Below are 5,472 nucleotides of genomic sequence, written 5' to 3' on the forward strand. Positions count from 1 at the left end.
AAATTAAACAAAGGGGGAGGGATGCACATTTATTATTAACTTCTGAGTCTAGCATATTTAGGCAGAACTAATCCTTTTCTGTTTTTTAATTAACAAATAAAATTGTATGTATTTATCATGTATAACATGAAGTTTTGGAATAGGTATACAGTGTGGAATGACAAAATCTAACCAATTAACATATGCATTTAAGAACACTTTACACCCACTGTCTTAGCATTTTTCAAGAATATATTTCTAAATATATAGGACATTTCACAAATTTGTATGCCATTCTCATGCAGAGGCCATACTAATCTTCTCTGCATTGTTCCAATTTTAGCATATGTGCTGCCAAAGCAATCACAGAACTACTCTATATCTCATTACAAATTTCAAAGGCATTTACTGTCTGCACGAATCCTGCATTGATAATATATTTCCTTGATTGCTGTCTAATTTCCTTTACAAGACAGCAGGCTCTCTAATGGTAGAACGGTCTTTGGCATTCAGTTTATACAAAACATTACTATGTTTTTCTGATACTCTTCCTCATTCTTAGCCAAGAACACCTACAATAAGTGTTTATTACATGTTTTTGACTGAGTTATGTTAAAACTATTGTTATATACTAAGGGACTAAGGAGACAACCAGTGATATCAGATGATTTCCCATATTCAAAAGGACTCTGCACATTCGACACCAATACTATCTATATGAAAAAGCTCAGGAGAGAAATGTCATCAGCATTCTGATAAACCTTATTTGCTTATATAATCCAGTTTAGTTACAAAGTATGTTTTCATTTTGAAGAAGCTGTCCAAGAAAAGGTTACCTACATAAGAAAAATCTTGAATAAGTATATTATTGCCAATGATTTTGTTTTTGAAAACATCAGTAATGGATTCAGAATATTTTACAATATTACAGATTAGTAGGAAGTTTAGCAAACTTACAGAATTTCAATAATAAGTTCCCAGAAACCACAAAATTGATAAGTTAAATCTAGAATATTCTTCAGAACTTGGAAGGAAGTTAAAAGGCTCTTTAAAAAGTAAGATTAATGGCATAGTCAGGCGTGGTCGCATGTGCCTCTGGTCCCAGCTACTTGGGAGGCTGAGGTGGGAGGATCGCTTGAGCCTGGGAAGTGGAGGCTACAGTGAGCTGTGTTGGCATCACTGCATTCCAGCCTGGGCAACAGAGTGAGACCCTGCTTCAAAATAAATAAAATAAAATAAAATAAATGGCAAAAACTCTATGCACCAAACACTTTACTCACAGGAGAGCTTTTCAGGACCTCACTTAAATTATTCATACATTTTCAATATCTTTGGTTATGGTATTTTTGTAGATCACAGCATATTACAGGTAACAAATTAGAATGGAGCAGGATGCTGCTAAAGACAGAGGATAAGCTGAGGCAATCCGGTAATGAGGAGGATGGGAAGACTAAAAAGCAGCCCTAAGTACAAAAACAAAAACAAAACACCCACACCAGCCTGAGGCCTTCTAGGGCAGAGGCAAAGCACCAAAAGGCTCTAAAGGCATCACTCTACTGTAATTTAGTAGAGTAAGTGAGGTTCCTAGTGGATAGGACGTTCAGAATCAGGAGGGACCCTTAAGACCAACTTCTCACTCCATCAAACCCCTCTCCACAAAGCATCCGTCCAAAGGTCCTTCAGTTTCTATTCTAAAAACAAAAGCCTCAAAGGCAATTCTGCTCATTTTTGGCACTGTTCTATTTAACTAGGATGTTTCTCTTCTTAAAATTCTATCTGTGTTTATAGTTTAGTCATCTGCAATCACACAGAATAAGTCCAATCTCTCTTCTGGTAGGTATTCAATGATTTAAAGTCAAGTTTTAATTTTAACATATAACTATGCTAACTATAAACTACAGTTAAAAACTATAATTTTTAGCATTTAACTATCCTTTTAAACATCCATATGATGGGATTCCCACACGTTTCGCCATCTTAAAAAACTCTTTTCCTATATACTCCAGCTTGTTTTACACTGTGCACCTAGAATTCAACTCCAGATTTGTCTGATTAACACAGAATAGAACTAACAGTTTCCTTAACTTAGCTCTATGGCTTATACTTCAGTAACCTAATGTTATGTTGGCTGGTATATTTGAAGTCAACTAAAATCCTTTTTTCATATATTGGTATCTTACAGAGTCGTCAATAAAAGGTAAAATGTATTTTGTTTAACCAGAGGGAAAGATTTCCATTAAAATACATTGCATGTAGTAAGCATTCAATAAACATGAATTTGAAGAATATATCAACAAATTTAAACTGCTAAATTTGAAAAATGGTTAAAAATTTTAAAAGAAACTTCTAGTTCTCAATGAACTAATTACCTATTTTCTGAAAAATTGATCAATTTTACAGAAAATTTGACTCTTCAACAATGCTATGTACAACTGGCATTACTATACATTTCTAAGGAAAAACCTACTCTGAAAATAGTGATATTTTTAGTATACCTAGTGTTTTTTCTCCATAGAAGTACAAACATGATCTCATTTATCTTCATAGCATCAATGTGTGGGAGGGAACAGGAATAGTTGTGCCCATTTATACAAAGAGAAAGTGAGATGAAAGATGTAAGTGCCAAACTTAGATCAAACAATAAATACACACTGAAGGTAGGGCCTGGGTTTTCAGATTTAAAAAAATCATTGCTTATCTATCAGTTTTCCACAACTATAATCTTATTTCTCTTTGAACTGGAAGACTATTGAAAAAAGATAAAATGAAGAATTGTTTCCATTGAAATAATCCTAGATTTTGTTTTCTACCTGGACTATGCCCTTTGAATGCCCTTTAAAAACATCATCTTGGGAATTTCCTTAAGCTTTAACCTAAGCCTCCTGAAACTGACTTTCTTATTTCATGTACTTCCTGGCTCCAGCTGCTCATTCCTAGGAAGGGAGTGAGAGCCTTTGAAAATACATGTGCTCTCCCAGGAAGGTAACCAGTACTTTTGTTAAAAAAAAAAAAAGCACCCATGCTCCCTCATGTTGAAATTAATTATATAAGGCTAAGAACTTTTTTTAAAAAAAAACAAAAACCAAAACCAAGAACAGTTCTCTTGCTATTACAGATATAGCTACCATTGACAACATTATATTGACACATTTTAAATATTTTTCCCTCTAAATGGCTCTTAGCAAAAACTTTCTCAACTTATTGCTAGTTCTGAAATTGATGAAAAGATGCTCTGAGACAAATTACTACTTTTTTTTTTTTTTTTAATACAGCGTCTCACTCTGTCACTCAGGCTGGAGTGCAGTGGTGCCATCATGGCTCACTGCAGCCTCAACCTCCCTGGCCTCAGGTGATCCTCCTGCCTCAGCCTCCTGAATAGCTGAGATTACAGGAGTGTGCTACCACACCTGGCTTATTTTTGTATTTTTTTTTTTTTTGTAGAGATGGAGATTCACAATGTTGCCCAGGCCTTGAACCCCTAAACTCAAGGAATCTGCCCACCTTGGTCTCCCAAAGTGCTGAGATTACAGGTGTGAGCCACTGTGCCTGGCCTACTTTTTTTTTTAAAAGTAAAGAAATAGATTAAAAGACTACATATTGGGTTTAATGTATACTGCTTAGGAAATGTGTGCATCAAAATCTCACAAATCACCAGTAAAGAACTTACTCATATAACCAAATACCACCTGTTCCCCAAAAAATCCTATGGAAAGAAAGAAAGAAAGAAGGGAGGGAGGGAGGAAGAAAGAAAGAAAGGAGAAGAAGAAGAAGAAAGGAGGAGGAGGAGGAGAAGAAGAAGAAAAAGACAAGGAGGAGGAAGGGGGAGAGGTAGGGAGAAGGAAGGAGAAGAAGGAGGAGGAGGAGGAGGAGGAGGAAGACGAAGAAGAAGAAAAGAAGGAGGAGGAGGAGGGGAGGGGGAAGAAGAAAAGAAACAATTAGCAAAGGTCTCATGAGGAGGAAAGAACAGTAAACACTATGAGTTGATTCCTCTTAATTTTATCTTTTATATAGTGGTTAAGAGCATGAACTATGGGGTCTGACTCCCCAGGTTTGAATCCTGGCACCGCAGCTTATTAGCTGTGTGACTGTGGGCAAGTTACTTAACCTCTCTATGCATTGTTTACATATCTGTCCCATGAGAATAAGAAAATGCCCAATTCATAAGATTTTGAATATTAAATGAGTTCATACATATGAAGTGCTTAGAAAAGTGCAAGACACACAAGAAGCACTTTATTTTGTTAAATATGTAAAATAGTAAACTGTAAATTCATCATGTACACACAATCTCTTTTGGCCTGCCCTGAAATTCCATCTTTAAATTATATATAGATATTCAATAGGTAGAAGCTAAGTAGTTGCCCTGGCTTAATTTTTTTAAATAATTTTTAATTTTTATGGGTACATAGTAGGTATAGATATGTATGGGGTACCTGAGATGATTTGATACAGGCATGCAATGTGTAATCATCACAACATGGAAAATGGGATATCTATCCCCTCAGGCATTTATCCTTTGTGTTACAAACAATCCAGTTATATGCTTTTCATTATTTTTAAAAGTAACATTAAATTATTATTGACTATAGTCACCCTGTTGTGCTACCAAATACTAGATCTTATTCATTTTAACTATGTTTTTTGTACCCATTAACTATCCCCACCTCCCCTCACCACCTGTCCCTCCCCACCCCTGCTAACCCTTCCCTGCCTCTGGTCACCATCTTTCTACTCTCTCTCTCCATGGGCGCAATTGTTTCCATTTTTAGACCCTAAATGAGAACATGACATCCTACCAATAAGTGAGAACTGTGGCTGGCTTATTTTACTTAGCACAATGACCTCCAGCTCCACCCACGTTGTTGGTAATGACTGAATCTCTTTATTTTTATGGCTGAATACCACTCCATTATGTGTATGTACCGCATTTTCTTCATCCACCTGCCCGTTGTTGGATGCTTAGGTTGCTTCTAAATCTTGGCCATTGTGAACAGTGCTGCGACAAATGTGTGAGCACAGACATCTTTTCGATATACCGATTTCCTTTCTTTTGGGTATATACACAGCAGTGGGATTGCTGGATTGTATGGTAGCTCTCTTTTTAGTTTTTTGAGGAACCTCCAAACCATTCCCCATAGTGGCTGTACTAATTACATTCCTACAAACAGTGTGCATCCTTTTCTCTGCATCCTCGCCAGCATTTGTTATAGCCTGCCTTTTGGATAGAAGCCGTTTTAACTGGGGTGAGATGATATCTCACTATAGTCTTGATTTGCATGTCTCTGGTGACCAATGACATTGAGCACCCTTTCATATACCTGTTTGCCATTTTGTATGTCTTCTTTTGAGAATGTCTATTCAAATCTTTTGCCCACTTTTTGATCAAATTATTAGATTTTTTTTTCCTATAGAGTTGTTTGAGCTCTTTATAATTCTGCTTATTAATCCCTTGTCAGGTGGGTAGTTTGCAAATATTTTCCCCTATTCTGTTGT

The 5,472-nt window shown here is 36.1% G+C and overlaps 1 non-coding gene across 1 annotated transcript; it reads right to left on the minus strand.

Moving 5' to 3' along the window:
• Window positions 1–239: 239 nt before the first annotated feature.
• LOC119469358 lies at window positions 240–346 on the minus strand. Its single transcript, XR_005198153.1, has one exon. It is a non-coding gene; the product is annotated as a U6 spliceosomal RNA (small nuclear RNA).
• Between the last annotated feature and the right edge of the window lie 5,126 nt (window positions 347–5,472).

Source organism: Cebus imitator, unplaced genomic scaffold (genome assembly GCF_001604975.1).
Source record: "Cebus imitator isolate Cc_AM_T3 unplaced genomic scaffold, Cebus_imitator-1.0 Scaffold18, whole genome shotgun sequence".
Classification (NCBI taxonomy): Eukaryota; Metazoa; Chordata; class Mammalia; order Primates; family Cebidae; genus Cebus; species Cebus imitator.